This window comes from Bos grunniens, chromosome 16 (genome assembly GCF_055505025.1).
Source record: "Bos grunniens cultivar Pamir isolate PY7600 chromosome 16, Bosgru_T2T1.0, whole genome shotgun sequence".
Lineage (NCBI taxonomy): Eukaryota > Metazoa > Chordata > Mammalia > Artiodactyla > Bovidae > Bos > Bos grunniens.
In genome coordinates this window covers 18,733,392-18,759,287 of record NC_141180.1, presented here as the reverse complement: position 1 = coordinate 18,759,287, position 25,896 = coordinate 18,733,392, and the positions used below count along the sequence as shown (strand labels likewise).

The window sequence follows — 25,896 nt, the reverse complement described above, 5'->3', positions numbered from 1 at the left end:
TGTCTTTCCTTGCTGACCTGAACACCTGAGACTCTTTCTCAGACTATCCTGATTGCATCGGATACTACCAGACCTGGTGCCCACTTATCAGTGATATTTATTTCCTTCACAAGGCCTGCTCTGACCTCCAGAACCCAGAGGAAACTCTCTCCTAAACTCTCCACCCCATCACTTTCTTCGGTCGTATCCTACTTTGCTGAGCAAGCTTTCTATTTCTTTATCTGCAGTTTACTTCCTCAACTAGACTGTAATCTCTCACAGAGCAGAGACTTTCATCTTTTTTTAATGTTCCATTTTGGAATCTTAGCACAGTGCCTTTTTGGACCTAGCACTTGCTCAAAAAATAGAAATCAGTTGATATTCTACCTACTTTCATCTCCTAAAACTTGCCCCAGAGTCCTAAGCTGAACTCAGCCTACATAAGGTCATTAGTACAAAGGAACATGTTTATTCATTTATCTGTTTATCCAGCTGCCCTTCATTGAAACACATCCAAACGAGGACAGTGCCTCATAAGGCTCTCTGAAGGATTGCAAGGAGCCTGTCACCTCTCAAAGCATTTGTGGAATTCCTGCATTGAGTTTTCGGGTGGTGAATCCTCACACCTCCTGGGAGGAGTTATTTTTGGAAACAGTGAAAGTCATTTTGGCCAAATTTGGTAGGTGTAGTCATTCAAGGGGCAGCTGGGTGTAGAGCAAGAGGCACGATGATCAGTAAATATTTAATTTGGCATTTCCAATGTGTCGGGCACTTTACATTCACTGTTTTATTTTCATCTTAATATCATCTCTAGGAGGCAGGTGCTATTATTATCCCCACTTTACAGACAAGGAGCCTGAGGGCCAAAGAATGCCAAACACACTCTCTATAAGGGACTCCATCGCTTTTTCCCCATTATCAAGCTAGTGTTCGGAAGCACACAGGACAGACATATGGGAGTAACCCTCCTGCCCCTCCAGCAAAGAGGAGGGCTCAGGATGCCTTATCTAATGACATCAAACCTAAGAACTGTGACACTTGAACTAATGGGGGCAGGGAGAGCTTGAGGAACACAGGAGCTGAGAAAACTGGCCCTTCCCTGCAATGTAGGTGAATGCCAGCACACAGGAAGGCTCCTCTGAGAGGGACCAGAAAACGAGGAGAGGATTGGTCCACGACTGGGGCATCCCTGAGCAGGGGGGATGATTCCTAACTGAAAGGTTTCCTTTTGTGCCTCTCTCTTTTTTTTTAATTGATCATTTTACTTTAAAAATTTTTATTCATTTTACTTTACTTTTTTGGCCACACCATGTGGCATTGGGGACCTAGTTCCTGGATTAAGGATTGAACCCCTGCCCCTTGCCTTGGGAGCACGGAATCTTAACCAGTGGACCGCCAGTCCCCCTTTTGGGCCTCTTTTTCACTTTCTTAAAATTGTAGTCATGTTTACTGACTATAAAAGGAGTTCAAGTTCACTGTAGAAAACTTGGAAAACAGAAGTATAAAAAAACTTAAAATTACCTATAAATGACCCTCCTTCTGAGATCCCAGGCCTTGCGAAGACAAGGCTGCTGAGCAGATCAGTACACATGGGATTATTTATAAACTCCCTGCTTCCCACCCACCCACTCTCCTCTGGGCTAGAGAAGGGCCTTCAGCCAGGACATTCCCTAGCAGCCTACTCAGGCTGCTATATCAAGCCCTGCCTTTCTAGGGGCTAGATTAGGCGTTCCTTATCTCTTGGCTGCAGGGTTCTCATAATGTGCCCAGTTGGCAGGCGCTTGGAGATGTGCCAGTGGGCTCTGGCTGCTGCTATAAGGGCCTCTAGCCCGCTCAGGGTCGTCTGCTCTGATTTCCACTGAGACTTGGCTAACGACACCGAAACCTTCCCTGTAGGAAGTCTTTTGTTTGCATCATTAGAGGGTAGCTGTCAGACAGCTGAGGTGAACCTGATGGGCCTGGCACAGGCGATGGGTGTGTCTGGCTTGCGCAGGCTCCATGGTCCAAGTCCTCCTCCTGACTCTGCCGTGCCTGCCCCCTACTCCCTCAGTCCCCACCCCGACTTCCCTCCCCTCTCTCTTCCTTAGTGCTTGGCTCAGTCTCCATCCATATGGTGTCGGCAGGCAAAGGCCTTCCGTGGCTGGTGGCCTGCTGCGTCTCAGTTCCAGAATTCTGGGCTGTACTCCTCCCTAATTGACAGTGGACTGTAGCAGATGTAGTCTCTCTGCCTAGAAGAGGAGTTTTGCCAAAGGAGGCAGACTGACCTTATTGCTGCATGTTGGGGCAGAGACATAAGAGAGGCGTCCTAAAAACATGCAAAGGCTTAAATCATGCAGAGCCACTGTGAGATCCTAGTTCCTCCACTCTAATAGAGGTGTGATCTTAGCAAGTTATGTTACCCCAAGTCAGACATGACTGAGCGACTTCACTTTCACTTTTCTTTCATGCATTGGAGAAGGAAATGGCAACCAACTCCAGTTCTTGCCTGGAGAATCCCAGGGATGGGGGAGCCTGGTAGGCTGCCGTCTATGGGGTCACACAGAGTCGGAGACTACTGAAGTGACTGAGCAGCAGCAGCAGCAGCGTGAGGCTTAGTGTTCTCATCTTTAAGATGTACAGAATGCCATCTCTATTTTAGAACACATCCAAAAATTGCAAAAGATAACATATATAAAGCTGACATCAGTTCAGTTTAGTTGCTCAGTCGTGTCTGACCCTCTGCAACCCCATGGACTGCAGCACGCCAGGCTTCCATGTCCATCACCAACTACCGGAGCTTACTCAAACTCACGTCCATTGAACAGGTGATGCCATCCAACCATCTCATCCTCTGCCATCCCCTTTTCTTCCTGCCTTCAATCTTTTCCAGCATCAGGGTCTTTTCTAGTGAGTCAGTGCTTTGAATCAGGTGGCCAAAATAGTGGAGTTTCAGCTTCAGCATCAGTCCTTCCAATGAATATTCAGGGTTGATTTCCTTTAGGATGGACTGGTTGGATCTCCTTGCAGTCCAAGGGACTCTCAAGAGTCCTCTCCAATACCACAGTTCAAAAGCATCAATTCTTCAGCTCTCAGCTTTCCTTACAGTCCAACTCTCACATCCATACATGACTACTGGAAAAACCATAGCTTTGACTAGATGGACCTTTGTTGGCAAAGTAATGTCTTTGTTTTTTAATATGCTGTCTAGGTTGGTCATAGCTTTTTTGTTCCAAGGAGCAAACGTCTTTTAATTTCATGGCTGTAGTCACCTTCTGCAGTGATTTTGGAGCCCAAGAAGATAGTCAGTCGCTGTTTCCATTGTTTCCCCATCTATTTGCCATGAAGTGATAGGACTAGATGCCATGATCTTCATTTTTTGCATGTTGAGTTTTAAGCCAACTTTTTCACTCTCTTCTTTCATTTTCATCAAGAGGCTCTTTAGTTCTTCTTCACTTTCTGCCATAAGGGTGGTGTCATCTGCATATCTGAGGTTATCGGTATTTCTCCTGGCAATCTTGATTCCAGCTTGTGCTTCATCTAGCCCGGCATTTCATATGATGTACTCTGCATATAAATTAAATAAGTAGGGTGACAATATACAGCCTTGATGTACTCCTTTCCCAATTTGGAACCATGTGTGGTCCCAACAACAACCAAGTATGTTGTTCCATGTCCAGTTCTAACTGTTGCTTCTTGACCTGCATACAGATTTCTCAGGACGCTGGTAAAGTGGTCTGGTATTCCCATCTTTTGAAGAATTTTCCACAGTTTGTTGTGATCCATACAATCAAAGGCTTTGGCATAGTCAATAAAGCAGAAACAGATGTTTTTCTGGAACTCTCTTGCTTTTTCTATGATCCAACTGATGTTGTCAATTTGATCTCTGGTTCTTCGGCCTTTTCTAAATCCAGCTTGAACATCTATAAGTTCACAGTTCACGTACTGTTGAAGCCTAGCTTGGAGAAATTTGAGAATTACTTTGCTAGTGTGTGAGATGAATACAATTGTGTGGTAGTTTGAACATTCTTTGGCATTGCCTTTCTTTAGAATTGGAATGAAAACTGATCTTTTCCAGTCCTGTGGCCACTGCTGAGTTTTCCAAATTTGCTGGCATACTGAGTGCAGCACTTTCACAGTATTATCTTTTAGGATTTGAAATAACTCAACTAGAATTCCATCACCTCCACTAGCTTTGTTCATAATGATATTTCCTAAGGCCCATTTGACTTCGCATTCCAGGATGTCTGGCTCTAGGTGAGTGATCATACCATTGTGGTTATCTGGGTCATGAAGATCTTTTTTGTACAGTTCTTCTGTGTATTCCTGCCATCTCTTTTTAATATCTTCTGCTTCTGTTAGGTCCATACATACCATTTCTGTCCTTTATCGAGCCCATCTTTGCATAAAATATTCCCTTGGTATCTCTAATTTTCTTGAAGAGATCTCTAGTCTTTCCCATTCTATTATTTTTCTCTATTTCTTTGTATTGATCACTGGGGAAGGCTTTCTTATCTCTTCTTGCTATTCTTTGGAACTCTGTATTCAGGTGGGTATATCTTTCCTTCTCTCCTTTGCCTTTCATGTCTTTTCTTTTCTCAGCTATTTGTAAGGCCTCCTTGGATAACCATTTTGCCTTTTTGCATTTCTTTTTCTTAAAGGTGGTCTTGATCACTGCCTCCTGTACAATGTCATGAACCTCCATCCATAGTTCTTCAGGTACTCTATCAGATCTAATCTCTTCAATCTATTTGTCACTTCCACTGTATAATCATAAGGGATTTAAGTCATACCTGAATGGTCTAGTGGTTTTCCCTGCTTTCTTCAATTTAAGTCTGAATTTTGCAATAACGAGTTCATGATCTGAGACACAGTCAGCTCCCAGTCTTGTTTTTTAGAGCTTTTTCATCTTTGACTGCAAAGAATATAGTCAATCTGATTTCGGTATTGACCATCTGGCGCTGTCCATGTGTAGAGTCATTTTTGTGTTGTTGGAAGAGGGTGTTTGACATACATGGATATAAAGATGATGATGGTATGTGTGTGTGTGTGTGCGTGCTCACTCAGTCATGTCCAAATCTTTGTGATCCTGTGGTCTGAGCCCACCAGGTTCCTGTGTCCATGGGATTTCCCAGGAAAGAATACTGGAGTGCGTTGCTATTTCCTCCTCCAGGAGATCTTCCCAACTCAGGGATCAAACAGCATTCCTTGGTCTTCTGCTCTGGCAGACCGGTTCTTTACACTGTGCCATCTGGGAAGCAAAGATGGCATATATGGAAACATACGTTATGGTAGTTACTATCATTTTTATTAATGACGTTTATAATCAGTTAGATGGTAGAGAGATTGTAGCTTTTTTTTCTTTCTCTCTTAGATTTGAGATTTAACAGAGGAACTCTCCATATTTGTTAAGAATTAATCTAGGCAAGAGATGCATGTTCCATTGATATTTAAATGATTTTTCAAGTTTGAGAGAATCCATTCAAAGCAACTTTTGAGCCCTGAGGAGGCGTTGGTTCACCTTTGTATTAGCCTTGAGAATCAGATCAACATTATTTGAAAAGGCAATTCATTGTACTTATACCTGGTCAAAACTTAGTGGCAAAGCATTCTTTTGGTAAGCCACAAGTCACTTTCTGGATGCAATGATTTCCTTTAAAAATAAAAAAACACTTCTTATCAGAACTTAGGAGATACAGTTAAAGCAGTGCCCAGAGAAAACAGCAGAGTGAGATTTTATTGTCAGTTGGACTGGCCCATAGGGTGCCCAGATCCTTGGTCAAACATTATTCTGGGTGTGTCTGTGAAGATGTTTCTGGATGGGATTAACATTTGGCGGGCTGGGTAAAGCAGATTGCCCTCCCAGTGTGGGTACACCTCGTCCAATCTGTTGAAGGCCTGAATAGAACAAAAGCTGAGTAGGAAAAAAGTTTCTTTTTCTCTGTTCATCTTTGAGCTGGGACATTGGTCTTCTTCTGCCTTTAGCCTTGAATTAGAATTTTCACCATTGACTCTCTTGCTGTCTGCAGATCTTGGGACCCTTCAGCATCTGTAACCAAATGAGCCATTTCTTTATAATAAATTTCTTTTTATATCTATTGATTCTGCTTCTATGGAGAACCCTAATATAGACAGTTTTATAAGGAGCTAATAAAAAATTAAACAGGAATGAAAAAAATGAACTAAGCATTCAACTGAAGTAGTTAGGAAAATATAAAGAAGGCAGAAGGACTTATGAAATGTTAAAGCAGAAATGAAAGACTTGTAAAACAAACAGGTTTAAAGTTAGTAAATTATAAGCAAATAATAAATTCAAATATAATTCTTTGAAAATAGAATAAGACCGATCAATTGTTGACTAACCTTGTCAAGAGAAAATAATGAAGCACAAATAAGAAATGCTAAGCAGAAAATAAACACAAATGGAGGGAATGAAAAGAATCCTTAGAGACAGTTTGGTCAACTCCATGAAAACAAATTTAAAATCTTATGTAGCAAAACAATTAACCTTATCCAAAGAGAGATCCCTGGCTTTCCAGGTGGCTCAGTGGGTAAAGAATCTGTTTGCAAGGCAGGAGACACTGGAGACATGGGTTCGATCCCTGGGTGGGGAAGATCTCCTGGAGGAGAGCATGGCAATACACTCCAGTATTCTCGCCTGGAGAATCCCCATGGACAGAGGAGCCTGGCAGGCTACAGTCCATAGGGTTGCAAAGAGTTGGACACAACTAAAGTGACTGAACATGAGCATGAAAGAGAGATCCAGCCCTGCTCTTTGGCTCCCAAGAGGTAATCTCTAGGCCTCTGATTGTCCTGCCTTGTAGGAGTGTTTTTGTTTACCTGGGGGCCTAAGGTGACACCTCACTGTTTAACAATATGATTTATGATGGAAACTTTGGGCCATACCATATTAGCTCTTTCTCTAGAGCACCTGGAGACTAAAAGTCATCCATGTGGGCAGCAACGTCTGTGTGACTGAACCCCAACAGAATCTCTGGACACCACTGCTTAGCTGAGCTTCCCTGTTTGGCAATACAGGTACGGACCGTTGCATATTGTTGTGGGGGAAAGTAGCACTGTCCACAGCTCCAGTGGGAGAGGACAAGTGAAACCCTGTGCTTGGACGAGTCCTGGACTCTGCCTTCTCTTTCCTTGGCTGGTGTTAATTCATATCCTTTCACAGTAATAAACTATAACTGAGACTACAGCAGCTTTTAGTGAGTTCTGTGGGTCCTTCCAGCAGATTTTTGAATCCAAGGATAGTCTTGGGAACCCTCTAAATTTGCAAAACCTAACATACTTTCCTGAGAAATGTAATTTTCCAAAAACTGACCCAACATCATATTCAATGACATATTCAAGGTCAGCTTGCCTTAGTTAATCTATAAATTAAAAGAAATCCCAACAAAACTAACAGCTCATATGGAAAAAGAAGCTGAAAAATGAATAGTAAACTAGCTCTGTAAGATATTATGCATATTATAAAACTTGAATAATTAAAATAGTGTAGGACATTATGTGGTTGGAACAAATAGGAAGTCCAGAAATAGAGAAAAACTTATTGGGAATTTAACTTATGATAATGGTGGCATTTCAAATCATTGGGGGAAAAAAAGATGAATTATTCAAAAAATGGTGTTGAGACAACTGGGCAGCCATCTGGAAAAAAATTAAGTTGGATCCATACCTCATTTTTTATATCAGATACATACCAGGAGAAATCAGTGATTTAAATTTTTAAAAATGCTAGAAGAAACTATGGCAGATTAAAAACAAATCTAATGACTATTTTGTAAGGGGAAGAACTTTCAAAGATGACACAAAATACAGAAGACATCAAGAAAAAATTATAACTTCTGTTGCATTAAAATTATGTATGGCAAAACTAGTAAAAGCAATTTCTAAAGTATCATCAAACCAGGGAATGTATGGTAATATTCCTAACACAGAGACCTTTTATGAATCAATAAGAAAAATGACTATATGATAAGAAAGTTGGCAAAAGATATGAACAGAGAGTTCACAGCATAGGAAGCACAAATGATTTATAAACATGAAGATGCTTCGTATTACTCATAATAAGAGAAACTGCAAAATAAAACTACAGAGAGATAGCGTTTACCACTTTTCACTTACCAAATTGACAAAGATAAAAAATTTGTTTATAAACTGTTGGTAAAGGTATAGGGAGCAGAAAGTCTTATGTTGTCAAAGGAATGTTGAATATCTGTACAACCTCTCTGGATGGCAAAAAATAACAAATGCACATTACCTGTTGACCAGCCTTCTATTTCTAGGGATTTACCATAATCATTCTGGATAAAATATAGTGTATCTACTTGGGGAGATGGTATTTAAGGGTAAAAACTTAGAACCAGTAGATAAATAAGTCCTGGAGAGCTAATGCAAAACATAGTGATTATAGACAATGATATTGTATAATAAACTTCCAAGGTGCTAAGAGACTAGATCTTAGTCGTTCTTATCACAAAAAAGAAAGGTAATACTGTGGCACGATAGACGTATAAAAAATTAAATAGTATGTACAAAGTTATGCATTGTGGCATTGCTCAGAAACGACCGGAAACGACCAAAATGCCCACTAAAAAAAGACTGGCTTAAGTAAATTACGGTGCATTGAGGAAATGGAAAACCATGCAGCTCTAAAATAGACTGAATGAGCTCCCAGAGACACTTGAAAGAGGAAGAACTTAGATACAGAACAGTATATGTGAAACAGTGCAATATCATTTCTATAAAATGGGAAAGAAAACAACATCTATTACAGTGAGAGCAGATATGTGGTGTTTAACCTTGTCCCTGGTATAAGGTAGGTACTATGATTATATCATGTTCTGTGGATGGGGGGAAGGGCTGAGAGAGGTGCCCTAAGTCACCCGCTGGAAAGGGGCAGTGCTGGGTCTTGAGCTCGGGTAGACTGGCTCGGAGTCTGTACTCTTCCCACCATGCCCTGTTCTGTAGTTTGGGTTCACCTGCTTGCATGTTCACGAGCATGTCTGGGCGGCTGAGGGAAAGGTGTGGGAGAGCGTATTTCACTATATTCCCTTTGTACTTTTCGACCATGTGAAGTATCGTCCATTAATATATTTAAGCCAAACATTTATTTCTGATTGGAAGCAGATAAATGACACAGGACTCAGGTCCCCTGAGGCAGGTATAAAATTCTGTCCTGGATACCAGGAACCCAGAGCCTCTGCCTACCATGCCAGGGAAACTGGGGCCTCCTCCTGGCTCTGATGCACTCAGGGGGTCCATGTAAGAGCAGTGGGTGGAGGTGAGGTGGGAGACGCCCAGGTCTTGCCCACTGGTGGCCTGACCCTACCCGCCGGGCCTCATGGCCACTGGCTCCAAGATCAAGGAGGTGGGTGTCAGGCCAGGCCCTCTGCTCTGGGCTCTGCTGTGGTCTGTGGGTATCCTCATGACGCCCCCCACCATCCCCAGCGGCAGTCTGCTTGCTCATTGCCCCCCAGGCTATCAGCACCGTCTGTGATGAGATGGGTCAGGAGGGCACCTCTCCTCAGCAGCCAGCCTCCTCCTCAGACTGTGGGGCCGGAGGAGCCAGAATACCTGCAGCAACCACACGACCACAACGACCCCAAGGGCAGTGACCTCAGGCGCATGACAACCATAATGACCACAAACTCTGCGACAACCAGCACTGCAAAAGCCAGGTGACCATACAACTGCCACGACTGTGGTAACTGCAGTGACCACAGAACAGCAACCACCGCACACGTGCATAGCCACCACAGCCTGCGGCAGCCACAGCATCAGCTGCTGTGCATCGGATGCGTGTTACGTTTTGACCTCCTGGATCTGAGATCTCCAAAGGTTCCCATCACACATCAGCCGAGTTCTGGGAGGCTGGGTAACTTCCTGGACCCTGAGGTGGGGGGCGGGCATTCAGATCAGGTGGGCTGGGCTTGGGACATGGCCTCCGCCCTCTCTGGGGGAAGGCGTGGTCATTGAGGACTTTCAGGGAACTTGGCTCTATGAGGAGGGGGCATCTTTCTTGCTTCCCTTCCAGGGGATGCCCCGTGAGGCTCGGTGTGGAGCTGCGAGCAGAGATGACCATCTCTGGGGATGGGACAAGACGGCAGGCTTTCCTCTCATTCCAGTGGCCCACTTGCTTGAACATGTCTCGGAAGGGAGGCACTGACCTTCTAAAAATCACTTTCCTAAAGGAGGGTGGGGGAGGCCATTTCTTGACAGAAAACCCTAAGTTCTGTCGTCAACATTCTGTAGGATTAACCCCTGTTCTGCGCAGCCTGGCTTGATCCTTGGCTGGCCTGTGGTTTTGTCCACATCAAGGAAAGAGGAATCTTCCCCCCTCCACTCTGGGAGGACTGTCACTTTTGCTGACAAGTATGCTATGCTTCCTCTTTTCTGATTTCAGAGAAGAGTTACACTCTTCCTTCAGGGAAAGGAGAACCAGTTCCCAAAGCCGTCAGAAGGGCTGCCTCTGAAGTTTGCCCAAGTGCTGGTCCTGGCTGTTGAGAGGGGCTACCAGGCCCTGCCCCCAGATTCAGCCTGTTGGGGCAGAAAGGACGTTTTCCTTTTTCTTATGCTGTTCTGGGCCAGTGGCTCTCACCTGTGATTGAACAATGGGATTTCCTTAGGAGTTTTAGAAAAGTACTGTTACCCAGGTAGCAGCTGATATCAGCTGTATAGGACTTGGGGAAGGGCGTCTCTATGCTTGAAAGCTTCCTGGGAGATTCCTGGGTGCAAGGGGAACCTCCATCCATGTTTGTGGTTCCCATAAATGCTTCTTCATTTACAGCTTGTAACCCCGTCTGGCTAAAAGCTGGGCAGGTGTTCCTGATGTCACAGTGTTCAGTAGTGAGGCAGACTCAGAGTGGGCCTTGGGGAAAGGTGAGCAGGGCCAAGGGTAATCACCAGCATGAAATTCTGCTGCGTAGATTGTCATCTACCTCCTCACTGTCCAATAACTCTTTGTACCTGGCATAGGCCCCTATTCTTGTTCCCAAGGGTCAGTAAAACTCCACCCGCACCTCCTTCCTTGCTTCATTGGTTCCCTGTCTTGTGCAGAGTCAGCCACGGGGTCTTTTCTTTGCTTCCTCTTGGCCTCCATAGCCCCCAGTTCAGAATCTGATTTCCTGTTGTCATGATCTGGGGATATTGCAGATCCTGTCCTTGGGCCAGGGACCAGGTTCCTTCACACTTGGGGGTAAGAAGCTTTGTATAAACTTCAGCCCTGGACACATTTTATTATGGCTTTATAACCACCCCGCCCAACCCCGATGTTTGTGTGGGAGCCCCATACAGTCTGTTTTGGGGACAACTGAAATGCTGGGCTGGATGAGTTACGAGCTGGAATCAAGATGGGGGGAGAAACATCAACCTCAGATATGCGGATGATATCACTCTAATGGCAGAAAGCTAAGAGGAACTAAAGAGCCTCTTGATGAGGGTGAAGGAGGACAGCAAATAGGCAACTTAAGATTAAATATTAAAAAACTAAGATCATGGCATCCGGCCCCATTACTGCATGGCAAATAGAAGGGGAAAAGGTGGAAGTAGTGAGAGATTTCCTTTTCTTGGGCTCCAGAATCACTGCAGACGGTGACTGCAGCCATGAAATCAGAAGACGACTGCTTCTTGGCAGGAAAGCGATGACAAACCTGGACAGTGTGTTGAAAAGCAGAGACATTACTCTGCCGACAGAGGTCTGTAGAGTCAAGGCTATGGTCTTCCCAGGGGCCACGAACGGTTATGAGAGCTGGACGGTAAAGAAGACAGAACGCGAAAGAATTGATGCCTTTGACCTGTGGTGCTGGAGAAGACTCCTGAAAGTCCCTTGGACAGCAAGGAGATCAAACCAGTCAATCTTAAGGAAGATCAACACTGAATATTTACTGGAAGGACCGATGCTGAAGCTCCAGCTTTTGGTCATTTGATGCCAACAGATGACTCATTGGAAAAGCCCTTGATGCTGGGAAAGATTGAGGGCAGAAGGAGAAGAGGATGTCAGAGGATGAGATGGCTGGATGGCATCACCGATGCAATGAACATGAACTTGGGCAAACTCCGGGAGATGATGAGGGACAGGGAGGCCTGGCATGGTGCAGTCCTCGGGGTTGCAGAGTTGGACACGCCTGGGTGACTGAACAATAACCACCTCGTGTGGTGTTCCCTATCTTATCACAGGAGAAATCTCACCACCGCAGGTTGCTCCTCGCCCTGGAACCTCACAACACCAAGCATGACCCCAGCTTACAGCCCTGTGTCTCTGCTGTAATCCTCAGAGATGCTGATCTTTTTGAGCAAGGCTTATACTTTTAATTTTTTTTTTTTTGTATTTTATCTGTTATTGCTAAGCATTTGGAGCAGGGGACTTTCAAGCATGAATTTACAGCACGGTTGTGCCTGTAAGTCTTATAATTACTACTCTGTTTTGGCTCTCCAGCAGGCCTATGACAACACCAGGCTCACAGGGTTTATTACACTTGAAAGTGTGGAATGAACATTGAGGTTGGAAGATGCCTTGAAATCACCTCACCCCGCCTTCTCATTTCACAAAGGAGGAGACCGAGGCCCAGTGCCTTGCTTTGGGCTCCGCACGTTGTTAACAGCACAGCCGGGAAGGTAAACCTGACTCTACAGCCTGGGTTTGGAACACCCGGCCTTGAATAGGATTTCTTCCATACAGAATGGTGTTTTGGCTTTGCAGCCCTATCTGAACCTCACTCCCAGTTTAAGGGCCAACTCAGGATCTACACAGTCCTCCTGTGGTCTCTCCTTCATCTTGAGGCATCTGGCACTTAAAAGCAAGGGAAAGAGGATCAGCTCTAGTAATTACTGAATGCCTCCCTTGTAATGGTTTTGTGCGGGAGCTCACATTTTCATATACGCTACTGCCCTCTAGTGGTCACAATATGCATCAACCGTATAGTCTGGAACAGCACGTTTAACTTGCTGAATGATTCAAGACTACTCAGTTCATCTTGAAATCATTAATGTTCTCATAGTCATAACTTTCCTTCCCTGCATCGAAACATAAATTCAAGTCCTATTTATTTGGTATTCCAATGTCAAAGCTATGGTTTTTCCAGTAGTCATGTATGGATGTGAGAGTTGGACTATAAAGAAAGCTAAGCCCCGAAGAAATGATGCTTTTGAGTTGTGGTGTTGGAGAAGACTCTTGAGAGCCCCTTGGACTGCAGGAAGATCCAATCAGTCCATCCTAAAGGAAATCAGTCCTGAATATTCATTGGAAGGATTGATGCTGAAGCTGAAACTCCAAAACTTTGGCCACCTGATGTGAAGAACTGACTCACTGGAAAAGACTCTGATGCTGGGAAAGATTGAAGGCAGGAGGAGAAGGGGACCACAGAGGATGAGATGGTTGGATGGCATCTCCGACTCAAAGGACATGAGTTTGAGTAAGCTCCAGGAGTTGGTGATGGACAGGGAAGCCTGGCATGCTGCAGTCGATGGGGTCGCAGAGTCGGACACGACTGAGTGACTGAACTGATGTCTAATATATAAGATATGTATGAATATAATCAAAAGCTATAATAACTACCTTGATGGCATCTAACATTTTCCAGTTGATACTGCTCATCTAGGCAGTACTGTCCAGTAGAAGCATAACGTGAGCCACAAAGTAATTAAAAATTTCCTGCTGCTACTGCTGCTAAGTCACTTCAGTCGTGTCCGACTCTTTGCGACCCCATAGATGGGAGCCCACCAGGCTCCCCCGCCCCTGGGATTCTCCAGGCAAGAACACTGGAGTGGGTTGCCATTTCCTTCTCCAGTGGATGAAAGTGGGAAGTGAAAGTGAAGTCGCTCAGTCATGTCCGACTCTTCGCGACCCCATGGACTGCAGCCCACCAGGCTCCTCCATCCATGGGATTTTCCAGGGAAAAGTACTGGAGTGGGGTGCCATCGCCTTCTCCTAAAAATTTCCTAGAAGCTTCGTTTTTTAAAAATAAAAAACACGTTAAATTCATTTTAATGATACATTAATATATCCAGGATATTATAATTTTCACACATATCCAGTGTAAAAATTACCAAGAGATATCCTTTTTTTCCTTGTACTAAGTTCCTGAAATTTGGTGTGAATTTTACAATTGCAGCACATCTCAGTTCAGACCAGCCGCACTAAGTGCTCATGAGCCATGTGTGACTAGTGGCCACTGAGTTGGACAGCAAAGGTTGGGGCAGTGATTGCCAAACTCTGTCCTTGTTATTGCACTGATGTTTGTATGTCCATGAGGAATGTTTTCACCAGTGTGCAGCAGAATGAGAAAAATAAGAATTGTGCTTTTAAATAGATAAAGTCAGTGTCAGATTATCACCTATCTTGCCCAAGGGAATGCCTGGAGGATGTCTTTCTGACTGTTGCTGTTCATATAATCATTCTTTTATGGAATGATGGTCATAGCAGATGGCAGATGATTGACCAAGTGTCCCTATTTTGTAAATAAAACGTTCTCCATACTCTTCAGGGGCCCAGACTTTGTGTGCACGTGTTACTGGTGTGTGACGTATTAAATTCTGGGAGCCACATGCTAAGCATTTCCCTCCACCCTACAAGCAAGCTTGGACTATTGATGGTCACAAATGGAACACGTGTCTGTGTGGCAAGGCTCTGGCCAATTCTTGGTGTGTCAACTCTACACCTTTTTCTCTGCCTCACAAAGACATAAAGACATGCAAGCAAGTGAGCATGATGCGAATACAGGGGTGACCTTGAATTTACTCTAAGAACCACAACTAAGAGTAAATAATTAGCAAAATTCAGTTCTTAGCAGTAATTAGTAGTCATTACTACTCAACAGAGTCTACAGCCTTGAATGCCACATACCTGGCATGTGGCACTGTAATTTCACGTTGGTTGGTTTAGTTGCTAAGTCATGTCCGACTCTTGCAACCCCATGGACTCTAGCCCACCAGGCTCCTCTGTCCATAGGAGTTTCCAGGCAAGAAAACTGGAGTGGGTTGCCATTTCTTTCTCCAGGGGATCTTCCCAATCTGGGGATTGAACCTGGGTCTCCTGCACTGCTGGCAGATTCTCTACTGACTGAGCTACCAGTGAAGCAATTTCACATGGCTGGTTTTAAATGTGGAGTGGTGGAAAGTGGTGGAAATACTAGAAGAGAAGCCACTGTTTTATGGGAAAGGACATTAATATTCTCCCGGGCTTTATAACAGACAGTATCTGAAGTGGTGCTGGGTAAATTTGTCTCACTTCGTGTGGCTGAGGGATGGGGGGCTAAGAGCTCCTTTCCAGGAACCAGGGGCTTGACCCTCTGTGCACACATAAAGAGTGTCTAATTGCAGTAACTCCAAACTGCAGTCCGGTCTTTGGGTCCCCCCTTTTCTGACTGATGCTCCTCCTTCTCTGCCTTGCTGTCTTAGCAGGTCACAGCCCTATCCCAGGCTTTGAGACATCCTCAAATTGTCCTTAAAATATGCTTTCTGGCCACCCTGTTACAAATGCGTGTCTTTGTTCAGCTGTCACGAGGGTACTCATTAGCACTTGTATTTCTTTTTCAAATACAGCCTCTACCCTCGACTTAAAATATGGAAAAGATGCTAGCATATAGAAAATTTGTAAATCCAATAAGTTTGTTTGCTCTGGGAGCTCACTATTTAAGAAATCCTAGGGTGAATTCTGTAAATTGAGCTGTCAGCCCTCTACTTGTTTTAAAAATTCAAGTTTCAATATATCTTGCCTGAGGGACATAAGTCCACTGGAATTAAGAAATTTAAAGTTGCAAAGAAAAGACTGAGGCTTCAGTCTCCTCCTCCATATTTAAATGGTGGTATGTAATCACAATTATCCAGCTCCAAGTAATTACCCTAGTATTAATGAAGGGACCCTAATCAAAAACTGTGCCCAAGGGAAGCTTCTGCCTGAAAGTCAGGGTTAATGGCCCAGCCATTGTTTTAATGGATTTTCAATGAGGTGTGAAGATGACAGGCCAATAAGGGTGAAATTTTATGGTGCAGCTAAACAAGTGCAATTAGTGTCTTGCCGTTAGTATTCTGACTTTGTTTCTGCTTTTATTTCCTTACAACCCCCGTGAACTGATTCCCTGGATGTTTAGTTATTCATTTATGTTTAATAGAATTCACAGAGCCTGTGTTAATTCTGAGTACAAGTGTCCCATCTCAGCTGCTGTTATTGGAGGGGCGTTACTAAGGCCCCTTGGGAAAGACATTTCAAGGGTGAACCTGATGACTGTGGACTCTGATGACCCACCTGTTTTTGCTCTCCACCGGCTCTGGCTCCTTCCAGGCTCTCTGGCCCTTTAGATACCCAGCCCCACAGCCTTGTCATCTACAGTAGCCAGAGCCCCCACCCTGGGGGAGTGTGCCCACCTGCTCAGTTGTGTCTGACCCTTTGTGTCCCCGTGGACTCTATCCTGCCAGGCTCCTCCATCCATGGAACTTTCCAGGCAAGAATACTGGAGAGGGCCGTCATTTCCTACACCAGGGGTTTTCCTGACCCAGGGGTCGAACACTGAGTCCCTTAGCCTCTTGCTCTGGCAGGTGGATTCTTTACCACTGCGGCATCTGGGAAGTCTGGGAGGCGCGTAGTTAGTGGTTATAAACTCAGCCTCACTTGGTTTGTCTCCTGCCTCTAGTAGCTCTGAGTCCTTTGGCAAATCACTGGGTTTTTGTGTAAGAATGATGCCTCTAGGGCCTATGAAGGATCTTCCAGGGCCCTCTGTCTTGCCTCATTTTGAATCCAAGTGCCTGAGCTCAGATTCTGGGCTAGATCTGCCTTGAGTCCACCCCTAGCACTTCTGGGGACTCAAAATTTGATCATGGCTTTTACTCCCCTAGAGGCTTCCCTTGTGGCTCAGCTGGTAAAGAATCCGCCTGCAATGAGGGAGGCCTGGGTTCAATCCTTGGGTTGGGAAGATCCCCTGGAGAAGGGAAAGGCTACCCACTCCAGTATTCTAGCCTGGAGAATTTCATGGACCATACAGTTCATGGGGTCACAAAGAGTCAGACACGACTGAGCGACTTTCACTTTATTTCCCTGGCTGAATTCCCTCTTTCTGAAAGGCAGCTTGAACCCTTTTTTTTTTAAATTTTGAAAATCTGTCTCCTAACCGACAGGTTGGCAAACTATGGCCTGTGAGCTATGTCTGGCCCATTGCCTAATTTGTAAATAAAGTCTTATTGAAATATAGCCATGCTCATTCATTCACATATCGTATGTGGCTGCTCTCCTGCGACAATCGCAGTCTAAAACATTCACTGTCTGGCCTTTAATGGAAAACACTTATGGGTTTTTTGTCTGTGTGGATTGAATTATGTCTTGGGAAAAAGGTATGATAAAGTCCTGACCCACGGTACCTCAGAATGTGGCCTTGTTTGGAAATAGGGTCTATAAGGACAACAATTATTTTGGATTAGAGCTCACTCTACTAGCCTCATTTTAACAACTTGATTACCTGACAAGACACTTTATCCTTTCCTTCTGCCTCCTGACCAACCCTGGGGCTTTCCTGGGTGACAGGGTTCCCTGTCCACCCTCCTCTGGAGAACTGCAAGTAACAAACTCTCTTTTCAATGGTAATTGTCTTCTGAGCTGTTGGCCTCTCAACTCTGAAGAAACCGGAAATCCCAGGTGCATTTTAGAACACAGGGATAGACAGAGAGGGAAAATAGTGTGAAGATGAAGAGGGAGTGCCATGTGACAATGGGAGACGGGAGTGATGTATTTACAAGCCACAGGACTCCTGGAGCTGCAGAAGGTAGAAGAGGGGCCAGAACAGTCCCCCCGGAGTACCTTTGGGGGAGCGGGGCCCTGCTGACACCTCGATTCTGGACTTCTGGCTTTCAGAAGGCGAGACAGTACATTTCTGGGTTTTTTCAGCATAAATGAAAATTTATTGATAGAAGCATGAAAAAAAGTGACATCTTCTAAATTTGTACATCATGCTGTGTGGGTTAGTGGTGGTCCTGCAGTTGAGCGCAGAGAGGATTATGCAAGAGGTGGCTGTAGTTATTTAAAACAGCAAAAGGATCATGACAATGATGTCAAGCTCTTGATTTGTAATGGCACATTCTTTAAGATGAATTGGACAAATCTTGAGGTCATGAGAACAATATTTGATCGACTCTGCCTGGATTTATTGTTTTATTTTTATTGCAATCTAGTTGCTTTACAATGTCGTGTTAGTATCTGCTGTATAGCAAAGTGCATCAGCTGTACAGTACACATATACCCCCCCTTTTTTAGATTCTTTCCCCATATAGGTCATTACAGAGTATTGAGTCCCCTATGCAGTTGGTTCTCGTTAGTTATTTATTTTATACACAATAGGGTACATATGTCGATCCCAATCTCCCAATCCATCCCACCTCCCCATTCCCCCTTCTGTATCCATATGTTTGTTCTCTATGTCTGTGTCTATCTCTGCTTTACAAATCAGTTCACTTGTACCATTTTTCTAGATTCCACATCCTTCGGAAGTATCACCATCCTTTGTCCATCTCTCAGGATGGACTGACCCACATTCAATGGCGATTCACATGGAACTTTAGCCTCCAGAGTTCTTCTTTGAATACTAGCTGCTAACACAAAGATCTGCACCTGTGGTGGCTCCACGCCCTAGGCGTCAAGGCTCACACCTGGCTGGCCCTCCTATCCTCGTGGGGAAGTGTGGGGGAGGAGGGGTTCGGTTGGCGTCACTACCCCCTGGTTACTGGGGGAGCACCAAGCGCCCCAAGCCTGATCCCGGCCCTCTCATGCCTCTCTGACCACCAGGCCGGCCGGGTATGGGCCCAGCACGCCAGCGCCATCCATTTTCAGGGCTAATTGATTCGGCAGGTGAGTTGTTACCTGCTCCTTTGCGATTCGGACTTCCATGGCCACCGTCTGCTTCTGCTGTTTTAAGTCCCTCAGTTTGGGACTGTGTGATGGCAGCCTAGGAAAGGAATACACACCCTAACCAATTGTTTCGTTTCCTTTATTCCTCATTGTTCTTTTGTGTAGCATATTTGTATGTGTGGTAAACTGGGCTACAGTCCATGGGGTTGCAGAGAGTGGGATACGACTGAGCACAACAAAACAGTCATTTCAGGGTGACCCTCACACAGAGTGTTGCGTCTGGGTCTCCTGAAGTAGTTAAGCGAGCAGGCAGCTCAATGGACCCCAGACTGAGGTTCAGAGACCTCAGGGGGACCTGCACAAGGTCCCACCCCCAAAAGGCAGTGAGTGGGGAGTGAACTAGTATTAACAAGGGTTCCTTATGTGTGCTTTGCTAACATTATCTCAAGACCCTCCAACCCAGAACCAACCTGAGGATTAGTTGCTGAACCATTATACTAAGATAGCTTTGAATATAGAAAGGGTGTTTTTTTCTCACCTCATCTCCCCAGTCTCTCTACTTGGCTTCTTAAGACAGAACCACTTGGAGATGATCAGATACCTACCACTTTTCACAGCCATGATTAGAACCAGCTGGTGCTGGCTAGAGTGGGGAAGCTGTTTCCTTGAAGGGTGATGAGTTTACCAGTGTGTGTTGAAACGAGATAGGATTGCTCTAGAGACCCCTTCAGTTGCCGCTCTGGGCTGTGGTGGGGTCTGAGGAGGGGAGGATGGGGAGGCACCTGGGACTATGCCAGGTGCTAGCGTTACCGTGATGGCCGGAGCTGGTTCTGGTCCAGGCTCCATCTGCATGTCATGGATCCCCCGAACTCAGACACCAGGTGCCCAGCGAATCTCCTGAGGTTCTTGCAGCCGTAATGTCCATTTCAATAGTTACAACATTTCTTCCACATCAGGGATATTTTGTAAAGTTATGTCAGGATTTTGGGGACTGTGAATGGACAGGCCATCTCAAAAGGACTATGATCCCCGTTTTATCTATCTATTTGGCTACACTGGGTCTTAGTTGAGGCATATGGGCTCTAGTTCCCTGACCAGGGATGGAACTCAGGTCCCCTGCATTGAGAGCGTGGAGTCTTAGCTGCTAGACCACCAGAGAAGTCCCTATCCCCATTTGATAGATGAGGACATTGAGTGTCCATGGAGTGAATTGTACGTTTTATTGTTGTTGTTCAGTCACCCAGTCGGGTCTGACTCTTTGCAACCCCATGGACTGCAGCACGCCAGGCCTCTCTGTCCCTCACCATCTTCTGAAGTTTGCCCAAATTCACATCCATTGCATCAGAGATGCCGTCCAGCCATGGAATTGTACCACTCCTGTCCCCGCCAAAAGATGTACTCAAGTCCTAATCTTCAGTGTCTCAGCACGTGACCTTATTTGGAAATAAGGTCATTGTAGGTGTGATTGTTGGAGAAGGCAATGGCAACCCACTCCAGTACTCTTGCCTGGAGAATCCCATGGACGGAGGAGCCTGGTAGGCTGCAGTTCATGGGGTCGATAAGGGTCGGACACGACTGAGGGACTTCACTCTCACTTTTCACTTTCCTGCATTGGAGAAGGAAATGGCAACCCACTCCAGTGTTCTTGCCTGGAGAATCCCAGGGACGGGGCAGCCTGGTGTGCTGCCGTCTATGGGGTCGCACAGAGTCGGACACGACTGAAGTGACTTAGCAGGTGTGATTGTAGGGGTTGCAAAGAGTTGGACATGACTGGGCAACTCACACACACAGAGGTGTGATTACTGAAGATGCGGTTATCCTGGAGCAGGGAGGGCCCTTAGTCCAGTATGACTGGTGGGGTAAGAAATTGATGTGAAGCCACAAGGAAAGAACGCCAGGTGAAGACAGAGGCAGAGACTGGAGGGATGCAGCTGTGCGCTGAGGAATGCTGAAGATGGCTGGAAACCACCCAAAGCCAGGAAGAAGCAAGGAAGGATCCTCCCCTAGAGTCTTCAGAGGGCGAGTGGCCTCCCCTACACTTTGCTTTTAGTCTTTGAGACTCCAGAATTGTAAGAGGGTAAGTTTCCTTTGCCTTAAGCCGCCCAGTTTAATGTGCTTTGTTGAGGCAGCCCTAGGAAACTAATACAGGGGTGTTATCTTGTTAAGACTCTTATTCCTAATTGTGAAATTTAAGATTTTATCCTAGTCAAAGAAATTTCCCACATTCTATTGGCCTACTAATCTGATGTACCCTGAAGACTATAATGCTTCGTTTTGGGGGAGGGATCCTGGGGCGGCATGAGAATTCAGAAGTGCCTGTTTCTTTCCACCTTATCACTGGAGAGTAGGGCAGGGCTCCAACTGAGTGGAACCTGAGTATCTCCTGGATACTGACAGTGTGGGTTTGGGAAGAGGAAGATGAAGGGGTCTCAGGTGTGGGCTGTGGCAGAGGCTAGATGAAGGGGGCCTGGACCCCAAGGACATTAGGTGCTCAAACCTTGGCTACTGTTTATTTATCTGAGGATTAAACTATCAGTTCAGTCCAGTCACTCAGTCGTGTCCAGCTCTTTGTGACCTCATGGACTGCACACATCAGGATTCCCTGGTTATTGTGTACACCAACCCCTGGAGATCACTCAAACTCATGTCCATTGAGTCGATGATGCCACCCAACCATCTCATCCTCTGTCGTCCCCTTCTCCCTCCGCCTTCAATCTTTCCCAGCATCAGGGTCTTTTCCAATGAGTCAGTTCTTTACATCAGGTGACCAAAGTATTAGAGCTTCAGCTACAGCATCAGTCCTTCCAATAGATGTTCAGGATTGATTTCCTTTAGGATGGACTGGTTGGATCTCCTTGCAGTCCAAGGGACTCTCAAGAGTCTCCTCCAACACCACAGTTCAAAAGCATCAATTCTTCGGCACTCAGCTTTCCTTATAGTCCAACTCTCACATCCATATATGATTACTGGAAAAACCATAACTTTGACTAGATGGACCTTTGTCAGCCAAGGAATGTCTCTGCTTTTTAATATGCTGCCTAGGTTGGTCATAGCTTTTCTTCCAAGGAGCAAGTGTCTTTTAATTTCATGGCTGCAGTCACCATCTGCAGTGATTTTGGAGCCCAAGAAAACAGTCTGTCACTGTTTCCATTGTTTCCACATCTATTTGCCATGAAGTGATGGGACCGGATGCCATGATCTTAGTTTTCTGAATGTTGAGCTTTAAGCCAACTTTTTCACTCTCCTCTTTCACTTTCATCAAGAGGCTCTTTAGTTCTTCTTCACTTTCTGCCATAAGAGTGGTGTCATCTGCATATCTGAGGTTATTGATATTTCTCCTGGCAATCTTAATTCCAGCTTGTGCTTCATCCAGCCCAACGTTTCATATGATATACTCTGCATGTAAGTTAAATAAGCAGGGTGACAATATACAACCTTGACATACTCCTTTTCCTATTTGGAACCAGTCTGTTGTTCCATGTCCAGTTCTAACTGTTGCTTCTTGACCTGCATACAGATTTCTCAGGAGGCAGTTGAGGTGATCTGGTATTCCCATCTCTTAAGAATTTTTCACATTCTGTTGTGATCCACACAATCAAAGGCTTTGGGTAGCCAATAAAGCAGAAGTAGATGTTTTTCTTGCCTGGAGAATCCCAGGGATGGGGGAGCCTGGTGGGCTGCCATCTATGGGGTCGCACAGAGTCAGACACGACTGAAGTGACTTAGCAGCAGCAGCAGATGTTTTTCTGGAACTCTCTTGCTTTTTCGATGATCTAATGGATGTTGGCAATTTGAGCTCTGGTTCCTCTGCCTTTTCTAAATCCACCTTGAACATCTGGAAGTTCACAATTCACGTACTGTTGAAGCCTAGCTTGGAAAAATTTGATTATTACTTTGCTAGCATGTGAGATATGTGCAACTGTGCAGGAGTTTGAATATTCTGTGCATTGCCTTTCCTTGGGATTGGAATGAAAACTGACTTTTTCCAGTCCTGTGGCCACTGCTGAGTTTTCCAAATTTGCTGGCATATTGAGTGCAGCACTTTCACAGCATTATCTTTTAGGATTTGAAATAGCTCAACTGGAATTCTATCACCTCCACGAGCTTTCTTCGTAGTGATGCTTTCTAAGGCCTATTTGACTTCGTATTCCAGGATGTCTGGCTCTAGGTGAGTGATCATACCATTGTGGTTATCTGGGTCATGAAGATCTTTTTGTATAGTTCTTCTGTGTATTCTTGCCACCTCTTCTTAGTGTCTTCTGCCTCTGTTAGGTCCCTACCATTTCTGTACTTTATTGAGCCCATCTTTGCACGAAATGTTCCTTTGGTATCTCTAATTTTCTTGAAGAGATCTTGTCTTTGCCATTCTATTGTTTTCCTCTGTTTCTTTGTACTGATCACTGAGGAAGGCTTTCTTATCTCTTCTTGCTATTCTTTGGAACTCTGCATTCAAATGGATATATCTTTCCTTTTCTCCTTTCTTTTCTCAGCTATTTGTAAGGCCTCCTTGGACAACCATTTTGCCTTTTTGCATTTCTCTTTTTTGGGGATGGCCTTGATCACTGCTTCCTATACAATGTCATGAACCTCCATCCATAGTTCTTCAGGTACTCTATCAGATCTAATCCCTTCTATCTATTTCTCACTTCCACTGTATAATCATAATGGATTTGATTTAGGTCATACCTGAATGGTCTAGTGGTTTTCCCTACTTTCTTCAATTTCAGTCTGAATTTGGCAATAAGGAGTTCATGATCTGAGCCACAGTCAGCTCCAGTCTTGTTTTTGCTGACTCTATAGAGCTTCTCCATCTTTGGCTGCAAAGAATATGATCAATCTGATTTCAGTATTGACCATCTGGTGATGTCCATGTATAGTCTTCTCTTGTGTTGTTGGAAGAGGGTGTTTGCTATGACCAGTGTGTTCTCTTGGCAAAACTCTATTAGCTTTTGCCCTGCTTCATTCTGTATTCCAAGGCCAAATTTGCCTGTTACTCCAGGTGTTTCTTGACTTCCTACTTTTGGATTCCAGTCCCCTATAATGAAAAGGACATCTTTTATGGGTGTTAGTTCTAGAAGGTCTGTAGGTCTTCACAGAACCATTCCACTTTAGCTTCTTCAGCATTATTGGTTGGGGTATAGACTTGGATTACTGTGATATTGAATGGTTTGCCTTGGAAATGAACAGAGATCATTCTGTTGTTTTTGAGATTGCATCCAAGTACTGCATTTCGGACTCTCTTTTTGACTATGATGGCTACTCCATTTCTTCTAAGGGATTCTTGCCCACAGTAGTAGATATAATGGTTATCTGAGTTAAATTCACCCATTCCAGTCCATTTTAGTTTGCTGATTCCTAGAATGTTGACATTCACTCTTGCCATCTCCTGTTTGACCACTTCCAATTTACCTTGATTCATGGACCTGACATTCCAGGTTCCTATGCAATATTGCTCTTTACAGCATCAGACCTTGCTTCTATCACCAGTCACATCTACAGCTGGGTGTTGTTTTTGCTTTGGCTCCATCCTTTCATTCTTTCTGGAGTTATTTCTCCACTGATCTCCAGTAGCATATTGGGCACCTACTGACCTGGGAAGTTCATCTTTCAGTGTCCTATCTTTTTGCCTTTTCATACTGTTCATGGGGTTCTTGAGGCAAGAATACTGAAGTGGTTTGCCATTCCCTTCCCCAGTGGATCACATTTTATCAGAACTCTCCACCATGACTCATCCATCTTGGGTGGCCCTACATGGCATGGCTCATAGTTTTGTTGAGTTAGACAAGGCTGTGGTCCATGTGATCAGATTGGTTAGTTCTCTGTGATTGTGGTTTTCATTCTGTCTGCCCTCTGATGGATAAGGATAAGAGGCTTATGGAAGCTTCCTGATGGGAGAGACTGACTGAGGGGGGAACTGGGTCTTGTTCTGTTGGGGGCCATGCTCAGTAAATCTTGAATCCAATTTTCTGTTGATCGTGGGGCTGTGTTCCATTCCTCTTGTCTGACCTGAGGCAAGCTACGGTGGAGGTAATGAAGATAACGGCGATCTCCTTCAAAAGGCCCCATGCAGGCACTGCTGCACTCCTGCCCCCAACCCTGCAGCAGGCTGGCCCTGACCCACGCCTCTGCCAGAGACTCCTGGACACTCCCGGGCAAGTCTGGGTCAGTCTCTTTTGGGGTCACTGTGCCTTTCTTCTGGGTCCTGGTGCATACAAGGTTTTGTTCGTGCCCTCCAAGAGTCTGTTTCCCCAGCCCTGTGTAAGTTCTGGTGGCTCTATGGTGGGGTTAATGGCGACCTCCTCCAAGAGGGCTTATGCCATACCCAGGTCTGCTGCACCCAGAGCCCCTGGCCCTGCAGCAGTCCCCTGCTGACCCATACCTCTGCAGGAGACAGTCAAACACAGTTCTGTCTCAGTCTCTGTGGGGTCTCTGGGTCGTGGTGCGCACAGGGTTTGTTTGAGCCCTCTGAGCATCTCTGGCAGATATGGGGTTTGATTCTAAACATGATTTCACCCCTCCTACCATCTTGCTGGGGCTTTTCCTTTGCCCTTGGACGTGGGGTATCTTTTTTGGTGGGATCCAACGTTCTCCTGTCAGCGGTTGTTCAGCAGCTAGTTGTAATTTTGGAGTTCTTGCAGGAGAAGAGGAGTGTACATCCTTCTACCCTGCCATCTTGAAATATGGATTAAACTGTCCATAACTGTGAATTGCTGAGCCTTTCCTGGTCTGTTCATGGACCACAGAGACAGGATGATCAAAACAGTGTCCTCCTCGAACAATCTTTGGTACGCAAATGTTCACTGCAGCTTTACTTATGACAACAAAAGGTGTCAATACAAATAATCCAAACTTCCATTGACTGACCAAGAGACAAGCAAAACCTGGCATATCCAAACAATGACATGTTGTTCAGCCAGAAAAGAAGTGAAATCCTGCTGCGACAGGATGAGCTGCACAGACATCACGTAAGTGAAAGAAGTCGGACAGAAGTGTATGACTGCACTTACACGAAATGTCTGGAATAGGCAGATCTGTGCAGACAGAAAGCACACCAGTGGCTGCCGGGGGGATGGAGGAGGGACAAAAGGAAAGAACTGCAT

General features: G+C 45.1%; 1 protein-coding gene across 1 annotated transcript in view; it reads left to right on the top strand.

Annotated features, from left to right (window-relative positions):
* The first annotated feature begins 18,641 nt into the window (after positions 1–18,641).
* CACNA1E (calcium voltage-gated channel subunit alpha1 E) overlaps positions 18,642–25,896 on the top strand; it is a 675,786-nt gene continuing 668,531 nt past the window's right edge. Inside the window, exon 1 of the mRNA XM_086343500.1 lies at positions 18,642–18,796. The gene's annotated coding sequence lies outside the window, so the exon portion shown is untranslated. The remainder of the gene's footprint in view (positions 18,797–25,896) is intronic.